The sequence below is a fragment of the Calypte anna genome, chromosome 10, assembly GCF_003957555.1.
Source record: "Calypte anna isolate BGI_N300 chromosome 10, bCalAnn1_v1.p, whole genome shotgun sequence".
Lineage (NCBI taxonomy): Eukaryota > Metazoa > Chordata > Aves > Apodiformes > Trochilidae > Calypte > Calypte anna.
In genome coordinates this window covers 20,134,931-20,153,774 of record NC_044256.1, presented here as the reverse complement: position 1 = coordinate 20,153,774, position 18,844 = coordinate 20,134,931, and positions in this window count along the sequence as shown.

Here is an 18,844-nt window from a genome sequence, read left to right as displayed (position 1 = left end):
ATGGGCTTAAAATTGCAGCAATTAAAGTCAAATAATAATAATAACAATGCTGCTTCCTTCTTTCTGCTCTTTTTTGCATCTCAAAAAGACTCATGTTTCCTACCTTGTCTTGGCCCACATAAGGAGATGGAATGAAAGGAAGGGGGAGGTTCTGATGCAATTATAGGTTTCTGGGAGCTCAGGGCTTTAAGAAACCTCACCTGTGTGAGGCTTGCAGAAAAACCTGTGAGAGGTAGAACAATAAAAAAGAAACCAGAGCTGGGGAGCAAATGCAATTAATTATAAATTTATCTGAGATACCAAACAAATTAAGGAAACCTCAAACACTGCTTTATTGTTCCACGTTGGGATCCTGCACTATTTATTCTTTCTTCCAGGATGAGCTAATCAGCATAACTTGGATCTGTGTCAAGATTTCAACCCAGAGCTCAAGGCTGCCTACAGAAGGCTTCTTGTTGGTTTGATAGGAGCTTTTGGAATATTATTTTTTGGGGGCTGATAAAGGCACATCACTGGTCACAAAGCTTTTTGTAATGTATCAGAGCACAATTTTTTCAATATCCATGGCCTTCCCCCCCTCTCTGGAGTTGGAATTCCCATGATTCAGCACTCAGAGTCCCTGTAAAGGTAATGGAAGCCAATTTAGGCACCTGGGTGCAGCCCTGATAGAGATTTCCAAAGACACACGTGGGTTTTATGACCTTACTACTTTTTTTCTGCCTCTTCTCTTTTATCACAACTTCAGATACCTCTTCACACAAAGTCTGTCCTCTATTTTAAGCAGCACTTATAGCTGTCATTTATTGATTTACCTATTTTAAAGTCACCAAAACAAATGCTGTGGGTACAGTTTTGGTTACCTAACATTTATTTAACTTACTCACACAGACCTGGAACAGAACAGTAATTAAACTGAACCCTGAATCTCTATTCCCATGTGATCACCCTCATTACCTCTGCTCTCAAGGTTGATCTGACAAATAACTTTTATTTAGACTCATTTTCCCCACCTTCCCCAAAGGCACCTGAGTTGTTTGCATCTCCCCACCTAGAGAAAGTAAAATCTAATTTACAGTGCAAAGAGGGAGCTGGGTAAAAGAGAGTCTGCTTCTTGATTTGGGAAGACCTGATCTGAAAGCCACTACAGGCAAGAAATCAGAGCTCATAAAGAGTCTGAGGGTAGAAAAAGAGGATGCCACAACTCAGTTCCCACATGTCTGGTGTTTCCTTGCTTTCTCATATAAATTCCCATCAAAGAATGCATAGAAATTTTATCATCACTTGTAGGACACAGAGAGAGTATTAAACCCAGAACACTTGGCCTTATGTCACGTGGACAAACTGCTGAAAATAAGATTATTTTTATAACAAGAGGGTACAGAAAATATTAGTAGCAATCACTTTGGACAGAAATGTCACTATGCTGAGTTGTTACAGGACACTGAATGTTCTTCTAGATAAAGTGTATGTGTAGGGAAGAGTCCATAGCTCTGCTCAGGTCTGTAGGGATCTGAGTTCCTGCCTGACCTTCCTTTTAGTGCAGTTGCCTCATTAAATGAGAAATGGGTAACTGGTCTCCTGTACCATCAGCCTTTCTGACCAAATTGCAGAAATAACAAACCAGAGGTACAAAGGTTCACAGAAATGACCACGTGCAGAGAGATGCACTGTTCCTGAAACAAAATGAAGCCAGGCTAGGAACTAAATTGGCAATTAAAGGGTGCAAAGATGGTCTTTTCTGCCTCTGATTTCTGGATTTGCTTGTGTTTTCTGACTTGTATTTAAAAAAAAAAAATTACCCAGGCTTGCTGAGGTGAAGATCAGGGCACATTTGAAATTAATTAGCTCATTCTATGAATTTTCCTCAAAGATTGTGGAGTTGGAACCTGAGAATCCTTCGGGTCTGGAGCCTGGAATGGTGTGGAGTGGCTTTTACACCCTGTCCCATCAGTAGCTTCCCTCTGGCTCTTCATATGGGGGTTGGGGAGCAAGGGGGAAGAGGCTGCAGAGGTGCTGTGAGCAGGGAGGAAGAGGACCCAATATCAGTGTCATTTCTTCATCACTGGTTTGTGCTTCTGTGGGAGGAGAACCATGGAAAAAAAGTCCCATTGGGACTGGGGTTATGGGAGCTCTGCAAGGCAGGATGGACACAGAAGAGGACCCAATATCAGTGTCATTTCTTCATCACTGGTTTGTGCTTCTGTGGGAGGAGAACCATGGAAAAAAAGTCCCATTGGGACTGGGGTTATGGGAGCTCTGCAAGGCAGGATGGACACAGGGCTGCCAGAAATTGAGATGGATTTAGGTGAGCTGGGAACCTGTCCTTTGCTCCACGTTTGGTTGGTAACTGGAGTGACTGTGGTACATAACAATTTGTTCTGCTGTTCTGGGCCCTTTGTTTATGAGATATTGGCTTCATTCTAGAAAACACCTCTGAGGCAAGAAGGGAAACCAGGCAGGTTGCAAAGTAATTCTCTGATCAGCCCCTCAGAGCCTCATGAGATCTTTATTCTGACAGCAAATCTCCCCACCATGCACACAAACTGGGTTCCCACTTGTGTGCTGTCATGTCACAACTTGCACCCACTCTCACAGCCTGCTTCAGACTTTTCCTCATCTTGGTGCTACCTGAGGGCTGGGAACCAAAGTTCCTTCTCCTGCTTTTTAACCAGGGAGAGGCCTCAAGTGAGGGGAAGGAATCTGAAGGCAGCCACCCAGATGTTGCTGTGGGAGGCAGAGCCTTTTGTCTCTGCTGTCACTAAAGGCAGGGAACAATTTCTCTGATTTCTGCATGGAGCAACATTCTGTGTCTTTCCATTGTGTGCTCCACTTCATGGAGTTCTTAAAGCTACAATGTTTTGTTTCTCTTCCAGGTAATTAAAGGTGGAAGAGCCCAAGTCAACAGTTTGCTGGTATAGAGGATTTAGAGTTCCTGTTGCTACTTGCATGGCTCTCTAGGTTATGTGCAGTGCCTTGCACAAATACAGCAAGACCTAAATACCTTACCAGCTATTCATCTGTATCAGATATCACTCCCTTCTCATCCTAAAGATTTAATAAGTGCTGCCTGAGTCATGAATGCACCAGAAGTGATGAACACTGGGCAGTTAAGAGAGAAGCTTAAAGAGTAGAGAGTTGAGCAAACTCATTCCCATCCTCACCCCCTCAAAAAATAAAAATAAAAAAAAAAGAAAAAGAAAAAAGGCAATTGTTCAAATTACAATGGAGTGAGGATGAAGGCATAAAACCATTTGAGAGAAAATAAATAGTATTGTGAACAGACTGGAAAACTTTAAATTCCAAAGAGGGGGAAGGGAAGGGCTGGGATGCAGCTGAGAGCTGAGCTGCAGGAAGAATCAGAGGTGAGGAGAAAGGGAAGGACAAGGGAAGTCAGGACCCAATCATGAAGGGACATGGGGAGGGGTGACCAGTGATCTTCACCACCTGCCTTGAGCAGGAGGGGAGGAAAATGTCACCAAGGAGGAGGAAAAGATCAAAATCAGAGTGACCTGGTAAAGGAAGGGAGGGAGAAGCTTCTTAGAGAATAAAACACTGCCACTATGAAAGAAAACAAAAGAAAGAAAAGAAAGAAAAGAAAGAAAGAAAGAAAGAAAGAAAGAAAGAAAGAAAGAAAGAAAGAAAGAAAGAAGAAAGAAAGAAAGAAAGAAAGAAAGAAAGAAAGAAAGAAAGAAAGAAAGAAAGAAAGAAAGAAAGAAAGAAAGAAAGAAAAGGAATAAAGGAAGAAAAGAGAAAGAAAGAAAGAAAGAAAGAAAGAAAGAAAGAAAGAAAGAAGAAAGAAAGAAAGAAAAGAAAGAAAGAAAGAAAGAAAGAAAGAAAGAAAGAAAGAAAGAAAGAAAGAAAGAAAGAAAGAAAGAAAGAAAGAGAGAGAACAGTGTACATACAGAGGAAAGGAGATGCTGAGTTTTTCCAGTGCTAACAGGTACAAGGGATCTTCACTGAACTGGAAAAAGGAGAAGAGGGACTGGCAGGAGAGGGAGAAAACAGGAGTTAACCAAAGGGCCAGACCAACCCCAGGGTCCTTGAAAATAAACAGAAAGGTGGGTGGAAAAAAGGGGGACACAGGCAAAGGTAAAGCTGAGGAGGGGTTGGATTTCTTTAAGAGATTTTGTAGCCACTGCTAGGTTAAATTTTTTGTAGTGCCAAAACCAATATAAACTGTAGAGAAAAAGCTGATCTGTAGTGGTCGAGGCTGTAGAGAAGCAGTCAGTTGTGTATTTAACAGGAAGTCAGGGAGATCAAAAAGTTTGCAAACTGGTTCTGTTTTCCAATGATACCCTGGCTGTATTTTGTTTAGATTGAGCTTGGGGCCTCTCTGAAGAGGATAAAAGGAGAACAGAAATGTGTAACAAAGACATTTCCCCTCTCCATAATAGTCAAGGGAGCCTGACATCCCTGTCAAGCAGTAGCACCATTATATGTATTGCTGCAAGAAAGGAAGCTCTTTTAGCCTTGGAAGGAAAGAGAGATGTTATCTTCTAGAAAAGAGGTGCAGTTCTGCAGAACTTCAGGGCTGTTAATAGACTGTTATGACAGTGTGCAATTTCATTTCCAGGGAACAATGCACGTCAAAGGCCTGAATGCTGGAGCAGTTAACACAGATAAAACAGAAGAGAAGCTCTGCAGAACCTACACTGTCTGGTAACATATCCCTCCAAACACTCTTTTCATTTCAGGAGATAAATTAGAGGTTTACTTTTAGCTATTGTCAGCTCAACATGAAGAGATGGCTTGGCATTAATGGAAATGGCAAAGTCTAGCTTGTGATGAATTAAGAATTGTAACATTAGAGCCTGGACAGAGAATTCTCTAAAAGAACTTCTGTAAAAGGGAGCATCTCATAACCCTTCTGGAACATGACTTGGGCACAAATTTTGCAAATTAATTAAGTGTGTGCTTAAATCTGCCTTTGTTCATCAAAACACTGAAGCATCTTTATTTTTTTCCCCTCAATTTAGAATGGATCTGAATGAATACTTAAACATGCATTTGTTTTGCAGGACTTGGAAGTTCATGTGCAGTCAGTGCCATGCTTCAGTTTCCTACTCTTGGTACGTGGGCAGCATTATGAAACTAAAACCTTAACTTCCAGTTAAAACAGAATTTTAAAGATTACAAATTAGAGGATACAAGAGGAAGAAGGGGTTCTCCACGAGATGGACAAATGGCCTCCCTTCTGCAGAATGAGGAACAAACAAGAGGCTGTTTCCTGTTTCTGCAGCCACAGCTGATATTATACCAGAGTCTCAGCATCCCCTGCCAGAGTTACCACAGTTAAGGTGCTGCCAGTCTTCCCAGTAGAAACCTCATAGACACCATTTAATAACTGGGCCATGAACCCTTGCTTCAAGCTTAGACTTATCCTTGAAAATGATCAGTCCTTTAGCAATTCTGAGGACATTTCCCTTCTCCCAGGTCTTAAAAATTACACAAGTATTTAAATGCAGAATATCTAGGATTTATAAAGGTTCCTTTTGGGTTGGTATACCCATCATTTGAAACCAACTTCATGTCTGTGAGTACACTGGGACATCATCCTGCTCATCACTGCCCTCCTGTCCTGGCTTTAGCCAATAAGAAGGTGACAGATGCTCTCTTGTATCCCTTTTATCAAGGGGAAGATAAAGAGGGGAACAAGGAAGAGAGGTTTTAAGGTTGGAAAATATTCGTTTTTTTCAATTAAATAATAAATAGTAATTATTATCATGATGATGGCAAATTACAAATGTATACAAATATGTAAATATGGCACCCATACTCCTCAGTAATTACTTCCCAACCAGAAAAGTCCCAAAAGGGACTCAGCAGCAGATGGGGGTACCTGAGTCCAGGGTCCTGGTGACAATCCACAGAAGTCTTGGGGAGGAGCTGCATCCTGTAGCTGAGGACTCAGAGTGATCCCTTATCCCTGGGTGCTCTCTTGGCATCCTCTTTGCCACCACAGGCCCAGCTTTTTATCTGCTCAGGCTACCAGGCAAGACCTGCACCTCCACCAATGCATCCCTTCCTTCTTGTTCTGCTTACCCCTCATGCAGGACTCACTCTCCATTTAACAGAACAGCTTTAGGGGGGGTAGGAGGCACCCACACCTTGATGTGTTTGCCTCCATCCTCACCCAAATGACACAATGCTTTGGCTCCATCCCTGCTGAGGGTGGTGACAGGATGAGCAGGATGGGAATCTCCTTCTCTGAAGCCTTCCAGAACCCACCTGGATGCATTCTGTGTGGCAATCCTGCTTTGGCAGGGAGTTTGGACCAGATTCTCTCTAGAGGTCCCTTCCAACCCCCAGCATTCTATAATTTTATGAATTGTGCTGCCAGGACCCATCTCCCAACCTTGGAGAGGTGATGCCTGGAAGAGAGCAGTGTGGGTTACCCCTCCTTCCCTCTGGTCTGCCAGCCTGCTGCAGGAGGAGAGAGGCTGTGAAACCCCATCTTCCCTGCTCTAGCCACAGCTGTGGTTGAGTTGATGAGGTTTTGTTCCCTTTTTGGCACATGCTCCTACTTCAGCTTCACCCCAGCTCATGGGGATGGAGCTCTCCACTCTCCTCCCGTGGTGGCACGAAGGAGTGTTCAGGGCCAGTGAGTCAGGCAGCCCTTTCTCACCCACAGGCAGCTGCCTGTTGGCTTTGTGGTTTCTGATGGCAAAACACAAGGAACCTTCATTTCACTAACATTAACACAAGGCTCACAGTGTTCTCCATCTGACTGAGGTTGCCCTCAGTCCGTCTTTTTGCTTTCAAACACCAAATCCTCTTCAGTTTCGGGATTCCCTATAGCTGTGGACAGCAGCTGTGCTGATCTCCTAGGGATCACCAAGTTTCCTCCTCAAGGCCAGACCCATGGATGCTTTACAGACAACCAGACAGCACGTCCAGACCTGGTAGAGCAGAGGGCACAGAGCCAGCAGGAGAATTTCCCTGCTTCAGGAAAGAGACAGTTCTTCCTCATGAGTCAGGGCCACGCACCTGAGGAGCCAAAGCTGTGCTGAAGAGCACCCATCCAGACTGAAAAGGGCATTTGTTTGAGACAAGTCCTCAGCAAACATCTTGCCTGCCCCCAAAGCAGACATGTGGCAACTCATTTAGACATCAGTTGGAAGGAGATGTGAAACACAGCAACACTGGAAATCCCAGAGAAATAGATGCTGAGAGAAGCAAAGCCACTCTCAGAATACTTTTTTTTTTTTTTTCTCTGAATAAAGGCAAGTTTTCTACTGTCAACAGAGAGGGGAAGAAATGACACTCTCTGTAGTAATGCTGCCCTGGAGGAGGAAGTAACCTGGCTCACTCTGGTGTAACAGAGAGCAGAGAGTTGCTGAGGTGTGGAGGTCTCGTGTGTGGCCCACACTGACTCTTCTGAAACATTATTCACCAAATCAGCACAGAAAAATGCCTGGCACCCAGTCCCTAACCCAGGATCACTTAGCCCAACAGGAATGTGGAGTCTTCAGCCTGCCATTCCTTTGAAGATGTGCAGCATTCACTAATTCACTTGGCTTGCTTTTAAGGAATTAAATAGTAGATTGGGTGCCTAGACCACGTATTTCTGTATATCTGACACCACTCAGAGGCTCTGCATTGGTGAGCCTTGCTGCCTGCTGCTGTTTTACCCCCTTCTCCTGGCTCTCTCCAGCTGCCTGCCTGGACTTTCCCTGGTGACTTACAGGGGCAGTTTGGCAGCTGTGCTCCTGCCTGGGGCTCCCTGCATGGCTGGGAGATCCTGCAGCAACCCTGGTGCTTTTGGAAAGTTTTGGACCTACCACGTGCATGATGCAAACATCTGCCTGGACTTTCCAAACCTCCTGTTGCCACTGAAAGATCTTGGGCAGGGGAGCAGCCCCCATGGTACCTTCCAACCCCACAACCAAGCCTTGGGTGACCTGGCCTGGTTTTTCCAGCTCTCAGGGTCCAGCTGTTATCTCCTTGAGACCAGAGAAGCTGCATGGGCCAGAATGTCATCACAAAACATCCTGCAAAGTCAGGGAGGGTGAATGAAGCCTGGGGTGTGTCTTGGGGTTTACACCGGGTCAAGGGAGGTGATGACCTGGTACACTCAGTAGTTTATAATTTCTAAAACAACACCTTGCTCTATCAGTTCCCCCTCCTTTGTCATCAGAGGAAAACTCACACTTTCCTCACTGAAAGTTCAGTCTGAACAGAAATGTCACTGAAAGCCCAGCGAGACCTTTGGGGTTTGAGTTTCACTCTCCTGAGCTGTGGGGAAGATTATGCAACAGGAACCCTGGGGTGAATCATCTGGCACTGGCACTGCAGTAAATTAGGAAATGTTTGCTGCTATGTTGTATGGGTTTCTACTATTTGTGGTCTGCTTTTTACTTTTCCAGTGCCTTCAAATATCAAGCCTCTTGCCCTTGTCTGAGCTAAAAGAAAAAGGCTCATCAGGAGCTGCAGCTCAGCTTTGGAGAAGAGGGTAAGGACAGCAGCTGTTGTACAGAAAGGATGCTAAACAAAGTCTGAATGTCCTTGCTCAGCAGTTTTTTCCCCCTGTGAATATTTCTTGCAAGTCTTTGAATTGCCTGCTTTGTTCCTCCACAGAAGCTCTTAACTAACCCATTAGGCACCACAGCCACTCAGGGGGGGTCAAGGAGACTTCCTTCAAATGTTTGTTCTTGTAGCACAAAGCCTGACAAGATCACAGGGAGTGTTCTAAGAGCCTCTGAGTATATCAGAGGAAGGACAAATTGAGTGGAAGAAAAATCATGCACCAGGCTCATCCCTCCTTCCTTGCACCTTGTTTTGTTTTTCTGGTGAAAAAAACCCTAATATATATATATATACTTGTCTTGAAGCATGAGAATTCACAAGCTGAGAGTCTTCCTTTTTCTAAATTTAAGGCTAGAAATACTTTTTGGAAGGAAACTGAAAGGTTAAGGTAAATATTAAGATTGTGAGATTCCAAGGAAAACTGTGAGAACTGGAAGCACCACAAAGGACATTCACCAGACACTTGGTTAAGATGCATGATGCCATAAATAACTTGTATGTAAAGATGAGAGCCTCAGTTGCAATTTCCTTTCTGTTTACTCCTTGTACCACTATGGATTTTTAAATTAAAGGATTAGAAGGTTGCAAACATCTACAGCTAGCTAGGAAATCCCATAAATGACCAACCCCCCTCTCACCCCCTTGTGAAAAATCCCAGTCTTGAGTTAGCACATTTCTGAGCTACACAATCTGTTGTGCTTGATATAAACTTAAATTCCAGGCAAATAAAAAGGAGCATGAGCTTATTAGCTAGCTCTGTGTAGCACTTCATGTTCATTTCTTCCAAATAAGAAAATATGAACTTATTTTGCCATGGAAATCAAATAAGGCATCAAAGCCCATTTTCCTGAAGACAGTGTCTATCAGTTTCTTTGAAGCAGACATTTTTATGACCAGCTATGTTAACAAATCCAAACTAAGCATCCAATCTGTCAAGGAGAAAAATCAGTTCAGATTGAAAGTAAGTATTGCTCATTAAACTTTAATGGCAAGGCATTTAAAAGAAGAAAACCATCCATTAGAATGTTGATGGAACAATATGTTGTCAGATTTTCCAGAGAGGGGTTTTATCATGGTGTTTAAATATATTATATTAAAGGATGCTTCTTACTCTCTTCTCTAAACAGGAGACTTTTTAGAGGAAAAGTTTCAGCCTGTGAAATCAGAGCCAGCAATCAGAAAGGGCTGCTGGAGCCTCGTGCTACCTGTCCCAAAGCACCTGCATGGAGGGGAGAGCTGTGCTGATGCAAAGCTGAACTGAACAGCGTGTATTGACATCAAGAGGAGACTGCAGAATGGCCTGGAAAGGCTTATTTCATTTTTTAGGAACTTTCAGGATCAAGGATTTCTGTGCTTAGTATCTGCCATTGCTTTGGGCCTTGGTAATGAATTTAGATCCTCAAGCTTGAGGCTGTTTTCCTGATGATCATGACTGATCCCTCAAATGCCTCGCTCAAACTGATCTCTGGTTTTTGGAGGCTCACACAGCCAGATAAAACTTCACATAAACCATACCCTCTTCTCTGATTTCCATGGCCTTTTTCAAGCCCAAACTTGTTCTACATTGCCTTTACTAACCCTGCTCTTCAGTGATCCCATGGACCCAAGTCAGCCCTGCCTTGCAAAAGGAGAGCTTTCCCCTTCAAAGCCTATTCCTTTTTCCATGGGATCGATTCAGCTTTTGTTACAAACTACTTCCACACCCAGAAATCCAGAAGGAATGAAAGAAAAGAGTTCCAAAGACTTGTTCTGAATTTCTCTCTGGGAATCTCAGCGTGGCCACTGTACAGGACAGAGCTCCAGGTGATGGCCCCACAGTGCTCAGCCCTATCTCCAGCCATCTCCACCTGGCAGCACAAGAAGGTGCAAACTCTTTGAACCAAAGATTACCACTTCTGCAATCTTTAATGATTTAATACCTCTAATATCACTGTCTCGTCTCACTTTCTTTTGTTGCAAAACAGTGTGAGGTCACCACTGTCTCCTTGAGTAAAACACAGCTATTACAGCTGCTGCTCTAGCTCTGCCTTGATGCTAAGGCTTGCTGAAATCTTTGCTGAACTTTCATCACCTGGGTTGAAAATTTCATGTCCAAGGCCTCCCATGGTCTGGTTTGCCTTAAGACTTTTTTTTTTTTTTTATTTAAATTAAATTGAATGAAACCATTCAGCCATTCCTGAAATGAAGACAGAGTAAAATAGGTTGTTTTGCCTTTTTGCAATAACCCTGTTGACTTTTCCCTGAGAAGCTTCCTTACTCTTCTGAATAGAAACCTCAATTTAGCAAAGAAATTGGAGTATTTCTGGGAGAAAAAACCCAAACACTCAAATTTACCCAAGTTACAAACCTATGAAAAGTGCTGTTTGGAGATGCTAAGAAGGGACCTGGTGAATCCTCATTTGGTGGATACCTTGATCTGGCAGTGCAGGCATCAGCCCAGCACCCAGGGAAGCTGAGCAGAGCTGGATTTGTCACCTCAGCACACGTGTGATGTCCTCCTGTGCTGGAAGCTGTGGCAGTTTTGTGGGGTGAAGTTTGGGGAATGGATGCAGGAGAAAAGAGTGGAAAGCTTGGCTATGCATTAGGGGATGGAACAGGAGATACATGGAGAAAGACAGACCTGGAAATGAGGAGGAGTTGGGGAAGGAACCTGGGAAGACAGAGACCTGATTGATAATCTCTCTCTGTCATCCTAGCATGGCCTCCACAAACCTATTTATTACAAATTATCCTGCTGTGTCCTTCATTAACATGCAGCAAGATCCTGTTGGGGGGTGAATTAGGATGACAGAGTGATGGAGGCAAGAACTTGATGTGTGCCTACACCACTGGTTGCAGGAGGTGGCAAGAGTGAAGGGAATTAAAGAGAAGATTAGAAAGAGAAGCAGTTAATGCAGCTGAAAAGTGACCTGGAAAAATGTCTGTAAAATCCTTGCTTCTGCCACAGAATTGTGGAGCAGAATTAGGCAAGTCACTTAAATAGAATCCTCCCAGATGGTCACTAAATTTACATCCTTCATTCACCAAGTTCCTAACTCCTGTCAGGATCTGAAGACATCTGGGCTGTGAGAAGCTGCATGGGGCTGTGATTGCAGATCCACAGTGTCCAAACCCAGAGCTGGTGAAGACTTTGGCACTTGATTTCTCTCTGCCTCAAATATCACCTCTAATCAAGCATAATACCACCCCCACATCTCACAGGGGAAGGGGAAGAAATAAATTTGCTCCTGCTTGTCATGGTGCTCTCAGAGAGCTCGTAGGGAAATGAATAATTCTGTCTTTGTAGCAGGGTTTGAAGAGTGCCCAGTAAAAGAGGGATGGGGCCACACATTGCACAACAAGGAAGCACAAGAGGTTGAATAATGGTTCACTAAGCAAGTTTGTACATGGAGAAGAGACAGGAGCCCCAGGAGGAAAACTGCAGAGTCACACAGCAGAAGATAACATCCTAAACCAACAGCACATACACCTTTCAATACATGCACTCAGCATCCTTCTTAGCAGCACTTCCTACCTCTTGAGTGCCTTTGTCACCATTTGAGTACCCAGTTTTGACACCTGAGCACCAAACTAAATCTTCCTGTGAAAAATTAGCATTGCTCAAGTCAGAGGGAAGGCAGACAACCTGTGTGTTGGGTTGGGGGTCACTTTGGGATGGAAAAGATTTCTTGCTCTTTGCTCTCTGCCCACAAATTGTTCCCTGCCCACACCTCTCTGAACAATTGTCTAGAGAGTTTCCTGTTCTCAGAGCTGCCACAAACCTGGGCAGAAGTGTTTGCCTGTACTCATCTCACCTTTCCTGGGGCACCAGCAGGTAAACTCCCTCCCACAGTGCTGTGGGAAGCTGCCCCAGCTCAGCCCTTGCTAGAACATCCCTAAAACCTCAGAGGATCACCTACTAGATGAGAAGGATCTCCCAGCAACCTGCTAAATACAGGTCACTGATCTCTTCCACCACAGCCCCCTGAGCTGCAGCTCAGCCTTTGCAGGGCATCCAGCCTGATGAGTCCATCCAGGAGCTGGCTGTGTGTGCCAAAAATCTCCTGCTCTGACTCCCTGTAAGGTTTTGGACCTTGCCTTTGAAGCAGTGATGCTTTCCTCAGTGATGCTCACTGCAAGGCTGTGATCCCAAGTTCCTTCTGCAGCTCCCTTCAGACTTAAACCTCTGGTACCAATCACTGGAATGAAGCAGAAAGGTGAAAAATGGCATGAAGTGAAACTATTATTCCTCACAGATCTGGCAGCACAAGGATTTGTGTCCCTGGAGAAGATGCTTTCCTGGTCCCACTCTCCCTGCAGATGTAGGCAGTGACTTTCAGCCACTTAGGTACAAAACACTGACTGTGGAAATACAGAATTTTGAAAACAAGTGACCTGAAACCTGTCAGCCTTGGGTTTAGCTCAGGTTTCCCTTCTGAGGCTGCTGCAGTAATCTCCAGCTCACAAAGCAAAATGCCAGGGGGATCAGCAGGACTTGGGATCCTTGTGCCTCCGCACAGCTGCATGGTGAGCCCTTCCCTCCTGGGTCAGACTTTAAAAGGACTTCATCAAGGCTGAAAAACCTAAAATTAGATTTCCCAGCTCTGGCAGCAGAGTGAACAAATCTCCCCCTCTCTCCTCTGCATCTTCATTCAGCCAGGGGTGGCTGGGAACCAGAATTCTTGCATATTCAGGAGCTGCATGGACAGCCCAGCAGGAAGGGAATATGACAAATGGGTTGGGTTTGTGCTGTGCCCAAGTCCCTGTTTCCTCTGACTGCACCAGGTTTTGCATCAAGCCCTAGATGGGGATGAGGGTAGTGGGAGACAGTTTCATCAGCCCAGAAGTGCTGTTACACTTGGAGTGAATGCCAGTAAATGATAATTTCCTGTCCTCTGCAGTCCTCTGTGTGGCTTCTTTGCCAGCAAATCTCACAGGGAAGGGAGTGTCTCTTATTCTCTGTTTGTTTAGTGCCCAGTACAATGAGGCTCTCTTCCAGTCAGGGCCACTTGATGCTACTACAATACAAATAATAATGATTCTAATAATAAAATGCAGACTTCCATGGGATGGGGGTCAAGCTGCTCAGAAGCAGTGGCCTTTTCTTGCTGACTTGCTTCCTCCCACTTCCTCTCTTCCTCCTCGGGTTGAAGAGCCCTTCTACATCATCAATTCCCAAAGGTGGGTGTCCTCACTGTTGTTTGGCTCTGCAGGAAGCACCATTGCTTAAGACACTTGGCCTTCATTTATTTCATTTCTTTTTTTTTTCCACTGACGTGCTGCAGAAATTCTCTTTCCACACCCTTCACATCCCAGGAACACTCAGCTCATCCCTTCCTCCACAGGCTCTGACTTTCTCCAGCCCTGTGGATAGGCAAGAAGTGGAGATACCACCGAGGAGCAGAAGGGTGGAATTTCTCACCAAAAGACAACAGGTATAGAGTTAGGGAGCAGTAAATGGGGGGGGAATCCTTCCCACAGCACCCTGTGGATGCAGTGCCACTTCAGCTTGGTGACCAGGGCTGGTTTCAATTTGGTTTTTCACAGAGCACTTCATTGACAAAAATGGCTCTTGGCTAAAATACTTCTTTTTTTTTGTTTGCTTGTTGGAATTTTCCAAGTTTTTGGATGAAAAAGCACATGAAAGTTTGGATTTTCTGTCACTTAATCTGCTCCTCTGTTGGGAAAGCAGAAACAAAGTGAAAAAAAAGGACAAATAAATAGATGTGAAGGAAGAACAGAAATAATCAAGGAACAAAATCTGTGAAAAAAATTGAACCTAACAACCATTTCTTGCAGAGAATATATATAACATTTTCCAACCAGCTATAGCAGTGACCTGTAATTAAAGAGGAGTCCAAACCACAGAGTTCAGAACCAGACTTTCCCAGAATTTATGGGTGTCCCTGTCTGGGTTTGGTTCAGCCCGAGTACGGAGCGCGCCAAGCGCCGAGATCCAACTCCAACCTCCTCTGAGGCCAGAAAGAGATGGTTTGGAGTAGCACAATTAATGAATCACAATTGCAAATCATAATGCTTTGGGAAGTCAAGCCAACTGCAGAAAAAAAAAACCCAAGAGGCAAAGAAAAGAGGTGAAGGAGTGGAAGAGAACTGCACAGATTTTACTCAACTTTCAAGCCAGGAGCTGCCAGATAACCCAAAAGGATTCCTCATCCACCTCTGCATGGCAGCAGGAGATGGAGTTTGCTCTGCCAGGTTGCATCCAGGGGTCAAGAGAAGGCTCTGAGGTCTCCTCTCACTTGGTGCAGTGGCAAAACATTTGTGCCACCCTCAAGCTATGTATTTCCCTGCTAGATATTATGGGACAGGTTTTCAAGCAAGCTTCCCATCTTGGATGCTGACCTCCTTAGAAAAACCTGGCCTTGCCACTAGCTGCCAAGTTCCTGAAACACTGGCCCTGGGCAGTTTTGGAACTATGGCCACACCTGGCCTAGTTTCACATCACTATCAGACAATCTTCAGGTTGGCAGGATTTCAGCATTGTTTTTCTTTCCTCCTGCCAGGTGTTGTTCTGGAAACACGTTGTCCTTGCCACAGCATGGGATGTCTTAGGACAACTTCATCTCGTGTTTTGGCCCCAAACCAACATGCTGTTCTTACTGGCTAAGAAAAAAAAAACAAGCTTCTTTTCTTGGTGTGAATATGCTGGGATGGTTTGAAAGGGTTTCCAGGGTCTGATGAAAGCAGGCTACCTGTCTTGCTCCTTGTTGAGACTGGGCAGGGCAGGCTGCCAGCAACAGCTGCTTCTTAATTGCAGAGACACTTATCTTCTTCTGACACCACAAGCAAACATTAATGTTTTTCTGCAAATTATGAATTTGGAGATTGGCTCTCTGGGGTTTCCAAAGCTGCTGGTAGGTTTTTTTTGTGCATCAGAAGAGGCAGATGGAAGGGCAAAATCTTGAGGACACAAGAGAAAGACACACCAGAGCCTGGGGTTATCTGTTAAGCTGGTGACACAAAATGGTCCTGTAGAATTTTTAAGCATAGGTGACAAAGGCCAGAAGCTACAGCCAGAGCCAAACCAGTATAAATCAATACCAATAATGTGAAAACTACCTTTGAAGACAAAAGTTTGGCCCTTGTCAGGCTACACATTGCACGTGCCCACCTGAGGCCATGTCAGATGTTGCCAGGAGATTGTTTCTAGGAAAAACCTCAACATATTCATAAGCACATCAGCCAACACCGTGGGGGTGGCCCTGGGGTCCCAGTAGTTGTTGAGCATCTGGTGTATTTTCCTTGTCACAGGAATGTAACCAAAACACAGTGGAAAAAACACCACCTGGCTGGGCTGGAGCTGCCCCAACCATAGGAATGGCCAAGCTGCTCGATGCATGCTCAAAGTAAGTGATTCCCTGATATTAGAGGAGTAGTTTAACAAGATCAAGAGATTTTTAGATTTGTGGGGCTTAGAGTTTCTGGCCAAAATGTTCCAGAACCAGCAGACATCTGCCTGCCTTCTGGTCCTGGCTGAGAAGCCTTTCTGCCATGGTTTCACTCTTAATCTATACAACCACACCTCTAGTTTGCTCCTTCATCTCCTACTTGGTCCTCTAAAACTTCAGCTGCACTTTGTGTAGGATTAAGAATAAAGGTTGAAGAATTAAACAGATGTATTCAGTGGTAAGGAATGAGACTGGATTATGCAAAAATATCCAGACAGGATGTTTGAAGTCCTGCAGTGAGAGGGAACAAACAGACAACTGCCCAGAAGTGAGGCCTTTCTTGCTTCTCCCAACCCCCAGTTACCATCAGCTCAGCCTCCTCTGCCTCCCACCAGCACTCTCAGGTCTCTGGGCTGCAAGAAGGGGCAGAGCTGAAGAGCTGCTGTGTCTTGGTGGTGCCAGGACACAGGTGGGAGGAACCAACCTGAGTTGTGACATCTGTGCCTGGCAGCAATCTGGTATTTTAAGCCTCTTCCCACCAATGGTCTTTGCTGAGGTGGAGCCATATCTGAGCTTATCTTGGATAAGTACACCAAGGAGGCATCATCTGCCCCAACTAATCATGAACTTTAGGGGACTTTTTCTTATCTTAGACCAGTTCAAGAAAGAGCAGTTTGCATAAAAGACACCTCAACTAAGTATGGAAACCAGCTCTTGGTGGAAATCTGAAGCTGAGCAGCCCTGGCTTCTCTTCCTCACCCACACAGAGGCTTCAGGGCTTCTTCCTGACCTACCTGGGCTTGGGGCCACCCCATCAGGATCTCCTCTTCCTTACATTGGTGACCTGAGCCCTGGAGATGTCTGTGCCAATGCAGGGTTGCTTTTTGCAGCTCCTCCAGGAGCCATCTTAAGTACACCAAGGAGGCATGATCAGCCCCAACTAACCATTAACTTCAGGGCATTTTTTTCTTATCTTAGACCAGTTCAAGAAAGAGCAGATTCAAACAGTTTGCATCAAAGACACCTCAACTAAGTTTGGAAACCAGCTCTTGGTGGAAATCTGAAGCTGAGCAGCCCTGGCTTCTCTTCCTCACCCACACAGTGGCTTCAGGGCCCCTTCCTGACCTACCTGGGCTTGGGGCCATCCCATCAGGATCTCCTCTTCCTTACACTGGTGATTTAAGCCCTGGAGATGTCTGTGCCAATGCAGGGTTGCTTTTTGCACCTTCTCCAGGAGCCATCTCCAATGCCATCTCTCATTTTCCACCCATCTGCCTGCTTGGGCTGGAGAGGCTCTGAAGATTCCCAGCCCTGCCTGGCTTCCAGCAGAGGGTTTTATTTTTGGTGCCAATCCCTAAAGCCAAAGCCCTGCTCCTCCCTTTGCTCCAACCACCAGTGCTGCTGTAAACACCATCTGAGCAGGGAGAGGATCTGGAGGAGAAGCTGGGAAAGGAGCTCCTGCTGCAAGGAGGGGCTGCAGGGATGGGGATGATACATCCCTGGTGGGGTTACTATGATTTATAATTAAGGTTTCCCTGGTGAAGACATGAGATCACCAGGCAAGGGGACCTTGAAATATCTCTGTTTCTTGTGCAAGTCATGACATTTAAGATTGCCCTCTCTGAAGAGAGGCCTTGAACAAGAAAACAGCAACTGCAATAAGCAGGGTTTCAGCTCTCTGCCTGCCTCTCACTCATCCTCCATCCCAGAAGAAACCCTATGGAATTTAACAGGTTTAAACAACAGCTTCCAGAAAGACTAAATGGAGTCATTGCTTGAAAAATAAAACCCAAAACCCTGCAATGTTTGTGAGTGAGCTTTGTAAAATTTCCCTTCACAAACCTGGAGTGGGTTAATCCTGCTGCATTACATTAAATGGATGATTCAAATGATTCATCATAAACAAAGATCAGGTTTGCCCTGGAAACTTTCCCTTGCCTGGATGTGTGGGTTTGCACCACGTTTCTGGACCAGGCAAAGCCCCACTTGCCACCAGGACAGGAAAAACTTTTGCTGCCATACCTAATGCTGTTCCCCTGTAAGGAAAGATTCCCTTCACCTGGGCAAACTCTCTGCTGGGGAGGATAAGACCTCAGTGAGTTTAAAGCTTAATTTGAGACCAGAAGTAAAATACCAGGAGTAGGAGAAGGTGCTACAGGGAGATGTACAGCTCCCTGCAACACAGGGAGATGAAAGAAAGAAGCTGCTCTTTCTTTCTTTCTTTCTTTCTTTCTTTCTTTCTTTCTTTCCTTTTCTTTCTTTTCCTTTCTTCGTTTCTTTCTTTTCTTTCTTCTTCTTCTTTGTTTCTTTCTTCTTTCTTTTCTTTTCTTTCTTTCTTTCTTTCTTTCTTTCTTTTCTTTCTTCTTTCTTTCTTTCTTTCTTTCTTTCTTTCTTTCTTTCTTTCTTTCTTTCTTTCTTTCTTTCTTTCTTTCTTTCTTTCTTTTCTTTCTTTCTTTCTTTCTTTCTTCTTTTCTTTCTTTCTTTCTTTCTTTCTTTTCTTTCTTTCTTCTTTCTTTCTTTCTTTCTTCTTTCTTTCTTTTCTTTCTTTCTTTCTTTCTTTCTTTCTTTCTTCTTTCTTTCTTTCTTTCTTCTTTCTTCTTTCTTTCTTTCTTTTCTTTCTTTCTTTTCTTTTCTTTCTTTCTTTCTTTTTCTTTCTTTCTTCTCTCTTTTTTATTCTTTCTTTCTTCTCTCTTTTTTTCTTTCTTTCTTTCTTTTCTTTCTTTCTTTCTTTCTTTCTTCTTTCCTTTCTTTCTTTCTTTCTTTCCTTTCTTTTTTCTTTCTTTCTTCTTCTTTCGTTTCTTTCTTTCTTTCTTTCTTTCTTTCTTTCTTTCTTTCTTCTTTCTTTCTTTCTTTCTTTCTTTCTTCTTCCTTCTATTCTTTCTCTCTTTTTCTTTCTTCTTTCTTCTTTCTTTTTTCTTTCTTCTTTCTGT